Genomic DNA, 17926 nt, shown 5'->3' with positions numbered 1-17926 from the left:
GCCGGACACTGCTATGATAGGTCCCTACCGCCAAACCGCTGAAACATCATCCAGTGTGGGTCCTTGGGCAAGACCCTTCACGCTAATGCCTACCTCACAAAATTAGAGACAATAAATCGAATGACATGCTCAGACGTCGCCCAGCCAAACAAGGTCTGCGTCAGGTGCTGGGAAACCAGAGCACCTTCATGAAAAATGGGCTACTGGAACAAAGCGAAGATGGACGAGATGCGATAACATGGCTCTGTTGGACTGCTACTACTCAAGCAACCCTAGTCAGAGGGGTTACATGCGGAGAATGGGGGCTGAATGGTTACTTCAAAACCCACAGTCACGATTGACCACGAAACAACTAGTAGCTCAGTGTTCCAATATCCACAAACGGCAATTGCTATCACAACTTGAGATTGATGAGGTACAACACAAATTCCGAGGTGAAGGGCCCCAGGCTGCCACATCAGAGGAAGAGGTCAGACCGGAGATTGGGAGGCAAACCTCAATGAATGATGAGATTGGGAAGCCAGCCCCAATAAATGAAATGCTGAGCAAAGCAGCAACTGACCTGAGAGATAAGATCATGGCAAGAATGAAAACATGCAAACCAAGAAACCGATTACAACGGCTATGTGAAGTACCACCTGAAAGTGTCATGGAAACTGTGAATGCAGCTCTTAGAGCAATCCCGACCGGAACGATCACGGAAACCAATGAGCTGATATACGATTCAGCATCAGTGATCCTAGAGGTGCTGGGATACAAGGGCAACTGTGAGAGCCACGAGATTCGTTACCCACCATGGAAAAGACGGTTGGAGGCTAAGATCAAGGCGGCTCGGAAAGATGTGAGTCAATTGACGGAGACCCACAGAGGTGTGAATAAAAGGCCAATACCCAAGAGGTACATGCAGATAAACATACCTGAAGCACTCGAAACTGCCAAACAAAGGCTCCATGCTTTGTCCAGTCGCCTAATGAGGTACACAAAAGAGAATGAGGCCAGAAGAATAAACAGGCTGTTCGCAACACAACCTGCGAAAGTGTACGCTCACTGGCAGGGTTCTAACAGCAGAGCAGACCCTCCAAGGTTGGAAACTGAAAGATACTGGAAAGGCATATGGGAGGCTGGTGACTCTGAAAGAGGAGCACAGCAACCTCCCTAAATAGAACCCAGTTCCCATCACAGCGGCAGACATACAAGAAGGTCTCAGGTATGAAAAACTGGACGGCACCAGGCCGGATATGGTCCACACCTACTGGGATAAGAAACTCACAGCACTCCACGAGTGCCTAGCAGCACAAATGAACCAGTTGCTGATGGATGGGACTCACCCAGAATGGCTAACCAAAGGGCGAACAATTCTGATCATGAAGGATTCCACAAAGAGTGCAGTTCCTTACAACTATCGGCCAATAACCTGTCTCTCCACAACATGGAAGCCAATGTCAGGCATCATTGCGGCTAAGATAAGTGGACACATGGACCAATACATGAGCAAAGCACAGAAAGGCATTGGTCGAGATACTAGAGGTGCCAAACATCAGCTGCTGGTTGACAGAACAGTCACACAAGTCTGCAGGTCTCGACATACCAACCTGTGCACAGCCTAGATCAGACATGGGCAACTACGGCCCGCGGGCCACATAGGCTTTTTAATCTGGCCCGCCGAATTTGCCCAAATTATAGTACAAACAGTGTCTAAAACTCATGACAAAAAGTTAGCGAACAACAGAGCAGATAACTGAAAAGTTGCCTGCCCCATTTTCACAACTTGAAGCACAATGAGACAACTAATCACATTAAAAAACATTGTAACAAAGTATAAAGGTTTTTTTTAATCAAGAATGCACCTACTACAAATGCTACCTTGCTTAATTTACGGTAAATGTGCATGGCTGTAGATTTTGCTGCAGGAGTCGATTGTCATTGTGGTGCACAATGCAACGTTTGCATTGCTTCCTACGAGCCACTAAGCCCCTTTCATAAGTCTCACGTACACTTTACAGTCACAGTTTAATGTAAATTTACGTTTTGTAGCGTCACATATGTTGTTAGCTTCTTTTGAATCTTTCTTCTGGGCTGAGGTTCTGTGCATCTTTTTTGGAAAACGAGCTTGAATATTTCGTTGTGTAATATGTTTTGAATGTTGAAAGTGATTCCATTTTTCAATAAATGTTGATTTCTTTAACTTTGCCCCTTCGATGGAAACTTATTAAAAACAGACGCAATCTTGATAAATCACAGTGCATATGTTATTTTAATCTATTTCCATTTCCTCCTCCTCTATGTATGTGCGAAATAGTATGTAAACGCCATATTCCTTGAGACAAATTTATTAACTGATCAGGGATATTTTTCACATTTGAAAGACAGTTAATAAATTGGGTTGTAGTGTTCTTACTGTGCTATGAGGTTTGTACATACTACATTTAAAGGACAACCGGCACCATTTTTTGTTTTTGTTTCCCACTGACATCAGAAAAACGTTTTATAGCATCTAAAATACCCAAATCAGGCAGGCTGATATTTTTAGTTAAATGAAAAACACCAATAAAAATGACTTCAAAATGAATCCGGAAATGGTCAGTTTCAGAAGGTCCCACCCCCCTGTTCGTGACGTCACGCCAAGACGTCTTGCCTTTGATCGAGAATCAAAACAATGGCTTCAGATTCGGAGAAGATGTTTTCTTGTTACTCATCCAGTTATGAATATGATTCAAATAGTTCTGAAAAGGAAAGCATAAATGTTTGCAATTGATTCAAGGAGTCCTCCCATATCAATTCGAGCCGTCAATGACAGCAATGTAGCACTCAGAAAATGCAGAAGATTGCGCCCAAGCTCCGTTGGAAATGGGCTGATTTGTCAGCTGGGAATTTGTGTCAGCGAATATCAAATAGTTGTCTTGGTGCAACACACAACGATTCACCATGGCGTTATTTATGTGTTTTCCTTCTAATTTCACCATTTTCTAATTTCATCAACACGGATCAACATGAAGTTTTCAGACCAAACAAAGTACCCAAAATGCATTGTATGTCGCTTTCTCGGTCAGGGGCGGTCCAAACGTGACGTCACATGGGGATCGTCATCAACTCGAAAACAAGACTTCATGAATATTCAGCGCAAGTCTTAAAACGTAAACTATAGCTATATGCTGTGGAATCTTTGTAAAATACGCTTCGTCGAAGTCATTTGAAGTGATTTTATAAATTATGGACATAACTTGTTCAGAGTATTTCCGGCCCAAACACTCCCTCCAAATGCTCCTGGCCCGGCCCCTCTGTCAAATTTTAGAACCCAATGCGGCCCACGAGTCAAAAAGTTTGCCCACCCGTGGCCGAGATTGATTACAAGAAAGCATATGACTCGATGCCACACACATGGATCACTGAATGCTTGGAGTTGTATAAGGTCAACTGGACCCTGAGAGCCTTCGTTGCAAAGTTGATGGGGATGTGGAAAACCACACTTGATGCCAATGGCATGTCACTAACGCAAGTGTCCATCAAATGTGGCATACACCAAAGTGATGCACTCTCACCACTGCTGTTCTGCAGAGGACTGAACCCCCTCAGCCAAATAATCGCCAAGACAGGATATGGATACCGCCACGAACACCTTGCCTTACGAAATTTTCGGTTTACGAACGTTCAATTTATGAAAATTAAACCGTGGATTAAGCACTACTTTTTGGGATACACACCCACCACGGCTGGCGGAGTAATCTTCGGCGGATGAACATCAAAGCACATGACCGAACAGCGCCCCAGCCGGCCTACCTTTCCACACCCCCTTTCTCTGAATGCACACGTCGATCGCCTCCAAGGATTTTTTAGATACTTTTGCTGTTATGGTACTGGAAAAGACCCCACCACACGCTGTGTTCAGCCGAAGAAGACACAAAACAAAATTAGAGTCGAGGAGAAGAAGGAGATCATTGAAAGTCTGCTTTAGCGGCCCAGTACCGATATGCTAAGCTAAGATATTGCTACCATCCTTCGCAACAAAGCTTTACACGAAGGCTTTATTTACTTGATGCTTTCACGTGACTAATGACACTTTCAATGTGTATCATTGTGTTCAGCTGATAGAAAAGGCCTTTCATGATGTTACCTTTCGAACCTTGAAAGCAACATGGAAGAATTTGTGGCCCGCATGCATCCTTGAGAGGGACTTTGAAGGATTTGACCCTCATGACTCTGTTGTTTTGGACGACATTGTTTCCATTGGACAGAACATGGGACTCGAAATGGATGCACATGACATCGAGGAGCGTGTTGCTGACCATAATGAGGTCCTCAACACAGAGGATTTGATTTGCCTTCAAGGGAAGCAAGAAGCAGAAGCAAGCCATTCAGGAGTTGTCATCTGAGGGCGAGGAGGAGATGGCTCCAGCATCAAGTAAGAGCATCAAGGCAATGTTGGCTAAGGGGAATGATGTGCAGGCTTTTATTGAACAGCTCCATCCAGAAAAGACTGTGGCTATGAGAATCATGAACATGAATGATAATGTGATGCCTCAGTTTTGTAAGACCTTACAAGTCAAAAAGCACCAGGTGTCCTTTAAGAGCCATCAACGACCATCACAAACGTAACTAAAGTGACTTTATTATACACTCCAGTGTATTTCTTTCAGTACAATAATATAGCACATTTATTATACATAGAATAAGGTATATTGTGTGTAGTTTTACGGCTTATTTAGTTGAAAATTACATTTTATGGAGATCTGGGAAAGGATTATTCTCATTTTAATGGTTTCCTAGGGGATAATTAATTTTTGGAATACACACTTTTCGCCTTACACCACATGTGTCAAAGTTAAGCCCCACGGGCCAAATCCGGCCAGCCACATCATTTTTTTCGGCCCGCGAAAGCAAATCAAACTTGTTAAATTCCATGATGATTGCTAAAATCTGAGCCAAAATGTCATATTTTTGGATGTCAACCACAATAACTGGCCTCCCTGTGTGGAGTTTGCATGTTCTCCCCGGACCCGCGTGGGTTTTCTCCGGGTCCTCCGGTTTCCTCCCACACTCCAAAAACATGCATGGCAGGCAGATTGACCACTCCAAATTGTCCCTAGGTGTGAGTGTGAGAGTGACTGTTGTATGTCTTTGTGTGCTCTGCGATTGGCTGGCAACCAATTCAGGGTGTCCCCCGCCTTGTGCCCGAAGACAGCTGAGATAGACTCCAGCAACCCCCGCGACCCTAATGAGGAATAAGCGGTACGGAAAATGAGATGAAAGAGAAAGATAAACATTCTAATGGTTTCCCCAAATTCATAACGGCCCTCGGGAGGAAACCATAACTACAATGTGGCCCACGGCAAAAAATGACTTTGACACCCCTGCCTTACACACTCTGTCTGGGAACCAATTAAGTTTGAAAGCGAAGGCCCCACTGTATATATAATTGGTCTCATTAACTAGATTATATCAGTTCTAAAATCAGATATCAAGTAATGCGTTTGTTTTATTTAATTTGTGCGCTGCATAGATGTTCTTGAGTGCCACGTGCAAGCAGTGCGCGATTGCGTACTTGCGCAGTTTAGAGGGAACATTGCTGAGAAGCATAGATTTGTCGTGAGAAATATAAGCCATTGGGATTTTGACTCCTCACAAAACGGGTGGGGAAAGTAGAGTACCCTTTTGTGTGGGTGTGTGTGTGTAATACCCTCCCTAATTTTGACCTATCACGTGCGGCTTCAACAGAATAGGGTAGGGGGGCGTCGACTCCTCAAGCGGCTCCCTATTAAAACCCAGTTCAAGTCGTTCACTTCAAAGAGCCGACTTCAAGGGCACAATGTCTTCTTTTCCTTTCGGCTTTTCCCTTCAAGGGGTCGCCACAGCAAATCAGTGTCCTCCATCTTTAGAGGTTTGATCCGCATGTTTGTTTTGGCCAAGCTTTTAAGTCGGATGCTTGGGACCGGCACAAGAAGGCTTATGTCCCTTTGTGGCTACAGAACAAGCAACTCGCTCAGTAAAAGGCCCCCAAACACAAAATGGTCATCGGCACAGCAACATTCAAAAAAGCAAAAACTATACTCACACAATGTGGTTATGAAATTTATCTTATAGTCGTGTGTGACTGTGTGTGCCTCCCCAACATCATCTTATTAAAATCCAAACGATAGCACCAGCATTGCCTGATGCATATTGCTCGCAATCTAGTTAGAACACTCCATGTGTTCATCTTCTAGTGATGGGAATTCTGGCTCCTTTCAGAGAGCCGGTTCTTTTGGCTTGGCTCACAAAAAAAGATCCGTCTCTTTTGGCTCCCAAATAGCTCCTAAGTTTTTTTTGTTGCTAAAATTAATTAACTCCCAAAAATCATGTCAAATTGTGTGAAAAACAAATTACTCATGCAAAAAAATACACTATATCAAATATTTTTATTTATATGGCTCTCAAGGACACTTTACAGTCACGGGATAAGAACTTTTTCTCTTGTGCGGGTGACCAGTGGCAGCCATTCGCGCCAGCGTTCAGTCTACCCGGAAGTAACACAGCAGCAAAGTTATGAAAGGAAGAAGAAAGGAAAGAAATAAGTAGAAAAACAAAATACAGGAGGTGCTGAAAAGGCAGCCACTCTCACGGCGCCATCTTGAAGTAAAAAAGAACTAAATAACTGACAAGACAAAGACACATAGAGTGAGTCATTCTTCAGCACTCGCAGTACCTTCTTTGTGACATGAAGCAGTTCTAGATGAAAGAGGAGAGGATCGAAGTATCCTTTTCAGAAGTGGATCAGGGACGTCATGGTGGAATGTGCACGTCTACTACAAGCTAAATGTTGAAAGCAAACACAAAGCTGTAGCATCCATTGACGAAAAGAGAGAGCAGCGACATTCCTCCCATTCAAAAACAGAACTGGCATATTCATGCTGCCGAAAATGCACAACCGCTCAGCATAGTCTCCTCGATGAATGTTGTGGCCAAAAATACTGAAAAACAATCCGTATCCGTGCCACACGACGCACAACACGAATATGAGGGGCTTCTTCTCGCTGGTGTCGCACTTTAAACTTCTTGTCTTTCAGTCACTTTCTCTACTGCAAGACTAATAAAGGCAAATCCAATCCAATCCAACACATCAAACATCAAAAAACAGCCACAATGCAAATATAAGATGACATTTGCACACAATAAATGTACTTATGAGCATTATCTGATGACTTTATTATCAAGTTAACATCCAATACAATGAAGTTGAATTCCATTATGTACAGAATATCCGGAGATCACACTGAATCAAATTGTTAACAGTCATCCTAGGCAACAATAACAATACACCATATCAGGGATTTAGAAAAAAAACGGCATAGAACTGATTCTCATGTCAACTTAACATGTACAAAGAATAGATCCAGTGTGTTCTCAGCAGAACTCAACTTTTTTAAATTATTTGTTGAAAATCAGATTCACAGTAACTTGTTTCATTAGGAAATAAATGTTCATTTCAAGACTAATTTGATCACAGAAATTCTCATTTGTTACTCTTCACGTGGTCGTTGTGAGAGAAATTAAGATGGGCGGGCAAAGGATTTCCCACCATGTGTTCTTGTGTGTTTTCTTAAGCTGCCCTTATCAAAGAATCTGACTACAAACTAAGCAAGCATTTTTTTTCCTTTCCAACGTGTATTCTTCAATGTCTTCTTAAGCTTGCGTTCTCAGAGAATTTAACCTCAAAGTGAGCAGGCAAACGGTTTTTCACCAGAGTGTGTTCTCATGTGTGTTTTTAAATTTCCTTTCTGTGAGAATCTTTGTCCACAGGCTGAACAGGAGAAAGGTTTCTCTCCAGTGTGGGTTCTTGTGTGATTTGTTAACTGTATTTTGGTGGAGAATGTTTGACTACAAACTGAGCAAGCAATTTTTTTCTCGTCGGAGTGTATTCTTGAATGTCTTCTTAAGCTTCCGTTGTCAGAGAATCTTTTACCGCAAAGTGAGCAGGCAAACGGTTTTTCACCAGAGTGCGTTCGCATGTGTGATTTTAAATTTCCATTCTGTGAAAATCTTTGGCCACAGGCTGAGCAGGCAAAAGGTTTTTCTCCGGTGTGGGTTCTTGTGTGATTTATTAACTGCATTTTGGTGCAGAATGTTTGACTACAAACCGAACAGTAAAAAGGTTTCTCACCGGTGTGTGTTCTTGTGTGTGTTGTCAATTGTCCTTTACTAGAGAATCTTTTACGACAAATTGAACAGGCAAAGGGTTTCTCTCCAGTGTGGGTTCTTGTATGTGCTATCAAATTGTTTTTTTGAGAATAGCTTTGACCACAAACTGAGCAAACAAAGGGTTTCTCTCCAGTGTGTGTTCTTGTGTGTACTTTCAAACCTCCCTTCTGAGTGAATCGTTTACCACAATCTGGACAAGCAAAAGGTTTTTCTCCAGTGTGTATTCTCAAGTGTTTTTTCAAACTCCACTTAGAAGGAAACATTTTCCCACACTGAGAACATTTGCAGCTTTTGTCGTCATTGTGACAAGTCACATTTCCTTCAGATTCAACATCATCATCATCATCTGTGACAGGATATTGTGACATTGTGTCATCACTGTCTGATATTGGAGCGAAGAGGCCATTTGCTTGTGATCCTTCACAGTGGTCTTCATCACTTTTCATTGTCATGCGTCGACTTGAGCGACTGCTGATGGGAGGCTCCGCCACTCTGCTAATCTCATTGTGAGCGTCATTGTCAATCTTAAAACATACATCAACCAAAGGAGGCTGCGTGAAATCGTTCTCTTCTTTAATATGTGGGGACTCGTGCACTTTCTCTTTAACGAGGAGGGATTCTGGCTCCTCTTTCATGTCAAGGAGTTCTAGTGAATGTTTGTCATCCACTTCCTCTTTAATGTGAAATTCCTCTTTAATGTGAAAAGACTGCTGCTCAGAATGGATGACTTCTCTGATGTCTACAAGACAAAAGAAACAAACAAGTGGTTTGGTAAAAATCAATGATCATGTTGAAATAGTTTGCCCTTGTGTGCTGTTGTCATTCTACAACCAAGCCGTTCGACTTTTATACCACTTAATTAGAAGGGCCCACCTTGAGCCGCCATCTTAGGTGGAGGGGTTTGTGAGTCCCAATGATGAGGATTTAAATTGTGTGGGGATTTATGTCTTTCTTCAACTAATTTTTTTTAAGTTATTGTAAAAAATGGAGTTCGAGACCCACATAAACAGTTTATTCCTCATTAGACCAAACTTGTTGAAGTAAAATTATATCAAGTTGGACAAAAACGAACTGGTCACACTATGGACCCAAACATGACCATTTTGCTTTTAAGGTATTTTGACGAGTTTTGAAAGGTGCTTAGAAATAAAATGTATTATTGGATCTGATTCGCCTTTATTAGTCTCACAGTGGAAAAATTTACATTTCACAGCAGCAAAGTGATTATTATTGTCATTATGATTATTATTATGATTAAACAAACATCAATAATTGTAACCCCTTTTATCACACTAAAAATGTGTAAAACAAGCGGTTTCTTGGCTGTTAGGTGAGGGTCACGTTCACCTCGGAAGAATAAGAACTCTCAGAACAGTGCATACTCGTTCTCAAGTGGAGATAAAAAAGTTGTTGTAATATTAATAATAATAATAATAATAATAATAATACATTTTAGTTGTAAGCGCCTTTCAAAGCACGCGAGGACACTTTACAAATACAGGTAACATCCAATTTACGACCGGTGGGAGTTACGACCACGCGCACTTACGACCACGACCGCCAGACCCTTTTTTTTCTACGGCTGGGACCGCTAGGGTGGCAGCGCGGTTACTCTGCAGCGTGTTCGCGATGCATTTGGTAGAATAGACTCCAGATAGTCCTTCTTGTTTAGATTGAACAAGAAGGATGTGTATTTGCCGGAGCACAGAGAGCAACCGCTACTCTCAGCATTGTACAAGAACTATTTTTTGTTGTTGCTGTCAAAGGACCATATGTAGCGTTGCACAAAATGAGGATACAAAATAACAGTTTTTCACAAACGCGTACGACAATTTTGGCCAGCCAAGCGCGTGATGGTGTTGCACTACCTGTCACAATGGCACCGGCGGGGAGGGGCGGGTGGGCGTCGGTGCTCGCGAAGATGGCCCTCCGACACCGGCCAGGGCATAAGCCGAAGCGGGTCGGCACTCGGGCACGCAGGATCGGCGCGTTGGGCCCACGCCGCCACCGCCTTTTTGAAACTTTTTTCTTTCGGCATCCGCCTAAGTCCGAGCGTGTGTGATGGGCGACCTCTTCTGGCTTCTCCGTTAGTAGGGGGAGTGATTTTTTAACAGCGTGTATGCGTGGGAAGCCGTGCGTATTTGGGTCAGCAGAACGACACAGTGATAAAAATCGATAATACAAAATATAAAATGATAAAAATGACACTAAAAGTTATAAGATTCATAATTGAACTGTAAGCAGTTTGGTATATAATACGTAGTATTCAATAGAAAACATTCTTTAAAAACAACAGATTCACATCGTATACTATTCTGTCGTATAAACCTTGCGTCGGCCATTTTGAATGCTTTTCCATTCATGACCGTTTTGTCAGAACGGAACCCGGTCGGAACCTGTAAAAGTAAAATAAACACCATCCTTGTTGAATGCATGCTGACTTGTTATTTTTCATTGACGAACAATGTCAATATGTTGTCACTTTTCTGAGGCCTTTTATTTCAATATATAAAATCAGATATGTATCAGGGTGGTCTGGTTGAATAACTTGGGTGGTCTTGTTTTCCCCAGTGTTGATTTGATCCAGGCACATCGAAGATTTCCCCATTTAGAAGTATTTTTTTTTAAATTGACAAACATGATCAATATGTTTTCACTTTTCAGAGGCCTTCACTATATATACTACAGATCAACAGTAATAAACATGCCCTATCATCTCATCTCATTTTCCGTACCGCTTATTCCTCATTAGGGTCGCGGGGGTTGCTGGAGCCTATCTCAGCTGTCTTCGGGCACGAGGCGGGGGACACCCTGAATTGGTTGCCAGCCAATCGCAGGGCACACAAAGACATACAACAGTCACTCTCACACTCACACCTAGGGACAATTTGGAGTGGTCAATCTGCCTGCCATGCATGTTTTTGGAGTGTGGGAGGAAACCGGAGGACCCGGAGAAAACCCACGCGGGTCCGGGGAGAACATGCAAACTCCACACAGGGAGGCCGGACCGGGACGCGAACCGGCGACCTCTGCACTGTGCAGCCTGGTGTGCTAACCACTCGACTACCGGGCCGCCCTATCATAATTTCCTTAATTAGAATAATACTTATGAATTCGAATGACTCGCCAGGTAGTTTGTAATTCTGCTTTTTCAATCTTTTTTTCTCTGCGTTTGCTTCCCTCACATGCTGTTTGAGTGTCAGTGAACTTTTACCACCATAGTTGATCACTTTTCCACTGCAAAGACTGTAAAGTGATTTCCCAGGATGTTTATGTTTGAATATGAAATCTGGAAGCGGGCATCCATCAACTTGTTTTTCGAACCATGCCCAATTCCACGAATTCTTTATCCTTCCAACGACAGACGTAACCGTTCCACTGTCACTCTTGTGTAGAATACAGTGACGTGCAGTCAGTGGAGGCAGGGGAGGCAATGCCTCACCTGTCATCATGGAAAGCTGTCATTGAAATATCAAATGAAAAAATTATTAAACAGTTATATGTATTTAGTGATTTGTACTTGAAAGTTCTTGTCCATTTAACTTCACCGTTTTAGGATTTTTTTCAAAATCGCTGAATTTTCACATTTACCGTTAAAATACTAAGTAGAGACGAGCAGTGAGGCACCAGCCGGCTGATCCTCACCATGGATTGCGCAATCACTATGCTTACTGTGCTGGCTTGCTCTGCAGTGAGACCGCATTGCTGTCCTTCTGCATATCGCTATTAAAGCGTTCAAACACGTTTAGTATATGAACTAAATTTCTACAGTTTAGCTGGTGTATATAATGTAGAGTCATTGTACATTATAAACACTGTACTACAGTGTTTATTTTGTTTTATTTTTATCAAAACGCTGTGCGTAGGTGAGGAAAACAGTTCTCCCGCCTCATGACAGGCAGGGGGCGCTTGTGATTCCAGAGATACTTCTTACTCCACGTCTGCAGAATAATAGAATTAGAGACAGAAAGCTACAGTAAACAGTTAGCAAGTAAAGTGCAACCCTGCAGTCATTTTTTCCTGTTGCTTGGCCTCACTTTCAGAATGGAGGATTACATATCTAAATTGAAAGAATTTTCTAAACTGGACATTCAATCGAAGCAGGAGGTAATAATTAAAGGAAGACCAACACCGGAGCTAAAAGGTTTGCTTCAGACAACGGGACACAATACTCGCTCTTTTCAGGCGGACTGGTACACACGAAAAGGCTGGCTGTGTGGATGTCCAGCAAGAAACCACCTTTTCTGCTTTTCCTGCCTTCTGTTCTCAACTTGTGACAATGTCTGGACTCAAATGGGATATTGCGACCTGAAAAATTTACAACGGAGCCTCATCAAAAATGAGCGAAGACTCAACATCAGCATCCACAATGCTAAGGTAAAGGAGAACCGGGAGCTTTTAAAAGATCTCATCAATGCCACCTGCTTTCTTGCCAAACAACAGCTGGCATTTCGTGGAAATGATGAAAGTAAAGTCTCTGCTCATCGTGGCGACTATGTTGAACTATTACATGCTTTCGCTCAGAAAGATGACCGGCTAGCGAGTCATTTTGGGACATCCACTATATTTTCTAGCCTGTGAAACAGAATACAGAATTGAATTAATTGAAGCAGTTGGTAATGTCATTAGAAATGACATTAAAAGGAGATCGGTGCAGCCCCATTTGTTGCTGTAGAAGTAGACGAGATTGTCATTCTCAGCACTGAAAACATAGAGTCGAAACAGGACTGATCAAGGACGACTTTCTTCACTGGCAGTGATCTCCGTTGAGACAGAGAGACTTATAAAATTGAAGAAAGATAAGGAAGACCTCTACAAAGAAGTTATCGATGCCTTTCTTCAGAAGGAGCGGCGCATGGACTAAAGGTAACACGATAAAAACGTTTTTTTTTAATTATTTTTTTCTCTGCTACAGTTTGTATATATAAAGAATGCTGACATGAAATTTTAAACAAAATATGTTAACTGTTGCCAATCAAATGGTGAATAAACTACTCTGTAGAGTTCATATGTTTGTAAATCTGACTATGATGACGTCAGTGCCTCACCAGCCAGGAACCTCACCGCACGTCACTGGTAGAATACTGTATCTCTCTTCCACATCTGTATAATGTGAAAAGTCGTGTGCTCTCCCGAGCGAAAAATCACACGGAACGCGTGCACGTAAAAGCTTTATATCAAAACAAAATCTATATACAATATATCTAACCTACACTGACTATACTATTAACACATTGAACATATAAGGACCAAAATGCAACGATGTTTAGTGCAAGTTTACTGGTGAAAAGCGCGGTAATGAAGATGCCATATTTGTTTTCTTGTTTCATCGCGCACAGTCTCGTGGTATTTTACTCCCGAGCGATCCCGATTGTCAATGGATGCAACCGACATCGACCAAAACACACGAAAGCATCCCGACTCAAGCACTACGCATTCTGATCATCCTATCACCCTTCAAAAATGTTTTAGTGGTTGTATACGGAAAAACGTTTCTATAAAAATAGCGGAATTCCACTACATAGCGGACGTCTGGGAACCCTGATACGTTTCCGTACTGGCCACAATGGAAATGACAAGTTCATCAGAGGAATATTTGGAACAACAGAATGTGGGTGAAAAAAAACAGAGTGTTAACCCTGTACAGTCGATGGGGTCATATTTGGTACACTAAAGATAAGTGCTTATAGATCGAAAAAATTAAAGGTAGCAGTTCAAGTATCGATTGGAACTGATGCAGCACAAGTTACATGTCCCTTTAACACAGATTATGTGCAGCTATGCCTTTGCGAGCGTCAGTGACATCATCTCCTTCTTGCGCAACACAACGTGCTCTCCTGCATCTTCAAAGCTCCTTCTACTTCTCGTCACGGATCAAATATCACGTAAGTATATGTTGTGACGATTTTATGAGCTATTCAGAAGAGGTTTACCTTGATACTGAACTGCATAAACTAACACTAACTTATTTATTTACCAAGAAATATTAAAAATAAGTGGTGTCTAAAAGATGGAACATTCGGCGTGCTAACGCTAGTTTCATGATGATATTGTTGATCCTGACTGGGTACCCGATGCGAATAATTGTAAGTGAATGGTGCGTTTTACAATAATAGCTGTACCTCATAGCTTTGCATTCTCAATATAATTATTGAAACGGAGGTCCATATGTTTTTTTGTTATATCCTAAACAGAAATTAGAAAACTTAAAACATTTTCATCATAATGTCTGGTACAAATTTAACACTTCCTATTTCCAAAAGACCGTGAAACATGGTAGGAGCAGGTACAACACTTACAAGTTTCTGTGAAAAAAAAATACAGGAAAAGCTAAAAGTCTATATTTTATTTGGGGCAAATCAAAGACAGCAAAATTACTTCTGAAGGCCTTGAGGACATAAGATTGGCATGTCAAGTAAAATCATCTGAGAGAAAGAATTTGTAATCAGAAAATGTAGAAATGATTGTTTTGAAGAACGTAATAGGTTGCATTTCCACTTGTGTTATGTAAGGTTTTGTTGCCACCTAGTGGACAAAATAATGCATTTCACATTCTCAAATACAGTATTTTTCCGTTTGTGATGTAATGTAAGGAAAGAGATGCCCATTTCACGGTAACATCAGAGCATTGAGATCAAATGGTTAGTTTGGTATAGTTTTTGCTTTTTTGAATGTTGCTGTGCCCATATGTTTTTTCTAAAATACCCATGTACTGTATATCTTTCCAGATCCTGATGAGAATGAAATAGATGACCATGTTGATGAAGACATTTTGGCATCGGACACAGTCGTGACTGTTGCATTGATGAACTTCTATCACTACTTCTATCACTATTCAAATATTTTCAAAGGATTTTCGATGAAAAAATGATGGATATTATTGTTGAACAGTTGAAATTCTATGCAATGCAAAATAACATCAATAAGCCCCTGTGTCTCACCAAGGAAGAGCTTGAGAAGTGGCTGGGATTGATATATTGTTTCTCAATCTCAAAATGACCAAACACTCGGATGCTTTGGGCTTGAAAGCTATCTCCACTAACTGATTATGCTGCAGAATGTACTGTATGTCAAGGGATCGCTTCGAAATTATAAAAAGGAACTTGCATATAGCAGACAACACAAAACAAGGAACTCAGGGAAGCCCAAATTATGATCCCTTGCACAAAGTAAGGCCAATGATAAAAGTTTCAAGAATTACCCAAGTCACAACGTTTGTCAATTGATGAACAAATTGTACTCTATGAAGGTAGATTTACACTCAAGCAGTATCTACCAAATAAACCAATGAACTAGGGGTTCAAGTTGTTTGTGCTGGCAGGTTATGATGGCTACATGTATGCATTCCATATACAGGAACGATAGATCCAGTCAGTGACTTTAAGGTTCCCGATCTGAAAGTGACCTCAAATGTTGTGCTCCATTTGGCTCAAAACATCCAACCAGGAAACAATCATCGATTGTATTTTGATAATTGGTTTACATCTATCCCCTTACTACAACATTTGGCAACAAGAAAAATCTGGTGTGGTGGCACAGTGAGGCTCAATCGATTGTTCAGCTGAACCACAGCTAAAAGACATTGAGTTTCTTTTCCCGCTGATGATACAGTATTCGGTTTGACAACATAGCTCATGTTCCATATATTGCAAAGAACTGCAACAGGTGCAAGCATGGCACATGCTCGGTGAAAACTAATATTTACAGGAAAAAAAAGGAAAGGTAAATCTTTGTTTGAATTATCACAAGAACTGCTTTGCATTATTCCATGGTTATTAGCTAGTTTTCTTTATCTGTTAAGGAACTATGTATTTTTATGTAAACATTTTATGTCAATATTTTATGTAAATTATGTATGTATTTTATGTAAATATTTTATGTATTTTAATAAAAATATGTCATATGGGTAAAAGTCTAGTTTTTGAAGTTGCACTTGACATATGTTCCAAAAAGGCACCCTCTCAACATAGGCCTTTCATGATGATTGGGCCAAATTATGAACACATTTTCTTAGGCTCAAATTTTCTACATTATTGAAAAATAATAAAAAAGGAAGCTACTAGTATGTTATTATATCCATCAGTGACCATAAAAACTGAACAGAATGTTTTTTTCTAATTAGAACATAATTCAGGCAGTAAAGGGTTAAGAGTGAACAAACCTGCTCCGAGAACCACAGCGCGAGGCTCCCTCTTGCAAATTTCGTCCAGTCTTTGCTGTTGCGACTTGTTCTCTTTTGCTTTCCAAAGTTTCTCTTCAAACTCTGTTGCCCTTCTTGCGCACATTTTCACACGATAACAGGAACAACACTTAATGATTACCCCCGTGGCTCACAAAGGCGTCTTTCTATGAGCAGTTTGCAAGCTATAACAATGAAAGAACGGCCAGGCCGTGACGCTTTAACGTGCACCGAGATGACTTGAACCAGACGTGAAGATTTGTTAAATGTTGCTTGGATTCCAAAAAAGAAGAGAAGAACGTACCACGTCGAGACTTAAATACGTACGAGGTATTAAGTAAGTACGACCAAATTAGACAGAACTATAGCATTTTAAAACGTCTGACAGATTCATCAAAAAATGAGTATGCGAAGTGTCACAAATGATCTGTGAGCTGCACCATTTTTGTCGCGCATGCGTGAGAATTTCGGCCATCTTTGATGACGATTGACGGCAAAACATTAGGTCAAATTTTGTAGCGCAAATGACAAACGTACCGACCGGGCCAGGGCTGCATTTCCCTTCGTGCCTTTCTAATTGTAACCATTATAAGACATTTATGTTACAAGCGTCTTTGAAATCTAACAAGTGGGTCGAACTCAAACAGTAAAATGCAGTAAAATATATATGACATAAACCCGCCCCCTCCCGTTCACCTGTTGGGTGAGATGCCTTGTCTTAGTGCCCGCAACTCTAAATAAAATGATCAATAATAACCGAGATGATTAAGTTAAACTGTGAATGCAACTTTAAAGAAGAAGCGTTTTGATGTGGGATTTGAGAGTAGAAAGAGTGAATATTTCGGATGTTGGGTGGAAGTGAGTTTCAGAGTTTTGGAGCAGAACTCTGCAGACTCTGAGACGGGCAGAGGCCACAGAGGTGGAGGGAGGATGAGGATCTGAGAGAATGGGAGTTGTAGTTGAGTTTGAAATATACTTACTATTATGAGACAAGAAATTAGACTGGTGCTATACACCTTGTAATTTATATATTGTAGCAGTAGAGCAAGGAGCACACGCGACTGACTGTAGATATGTCTTTATTCCAGCTTCTAACAAGTAAATCTAAAAAAAAACATGGAAATAGCAGTAAAGCATTCTTAACTTAGACACGCCGCCTGCTGTACCTGCTGGGTGAGATGCATGGTCCGAGAGCCCGTCACACAGTCCCCCCCTCCTCCAGAGCACCCAGAGGGAAAATCAAGGTGAACACTTTGCAGGGGGCTTCACCAGCCTGCCACAATGACTACACAGTCCTTCTTTCGGTGGCGTAGGTGAACTTAGTCGGGCAGGCGACCTATGTGAGACCCAAGAGGGGGAACGACACTCAACACTGGCATGCCAAAGCGAGGCGTAAGGTCTCGGAGGGCGTCCGCGACGTGGGCAAAAGGTGCTCACCCGCAACCAAATGAGCTGGTTTGAGCCTTTCTAACGAAACACACTCCCTTCGCCCACCCATATCGAGCACCAACCTTTTTTTGCAGTGTTAAAGCACTCTAAACGGGCCATAATACAGAGGAGAGTGGTGGGCATAGT

At 41.6% G+C, this 17926-nt stretch overlaps 1 pseudogene across 1 annotated transcript; it reads right to left on the bottom strand.

The window, feature by feature from the left end:
• Positions 1-6383: 6383 nt before the first annotated feature.
• On the bottom strand, positions 6384-16470 carry LOC148894564 (uncharacterized; annotated as a pseudogene). The gene is made up of 2 exons (XR_016115711.1): positions 16334-16470; positions 6384-8911 (listed from the first exon to the last, which is right to left on the bottom strand). The product of XR_016115711.1 is annotated as an uncharacterized LOC148894564 (transcript).
• Positions 16471-17926: the final 1456 nt, after the last annotated feature.

The sequence above is a fragment of the Hippocampus bargibanti genome, linkage group LG08 (assembly GCF_051943395.1).
Source record: "Hippocampus bargibanti isolate YZ-2025 linkage group LG08, ASM5194339v1, whole genome shotgun sequence".
Classification (NCBI taxonomy): Eukaryota; Metazoa; Chordata; class Actinopteri; order Syngnathiformes; family Syngnathidae; genus Hippocampus; species Hippocampus bargibanti.
This window is presented reverse-complemented; position numbering and strand designations above follow the sequence as displayed.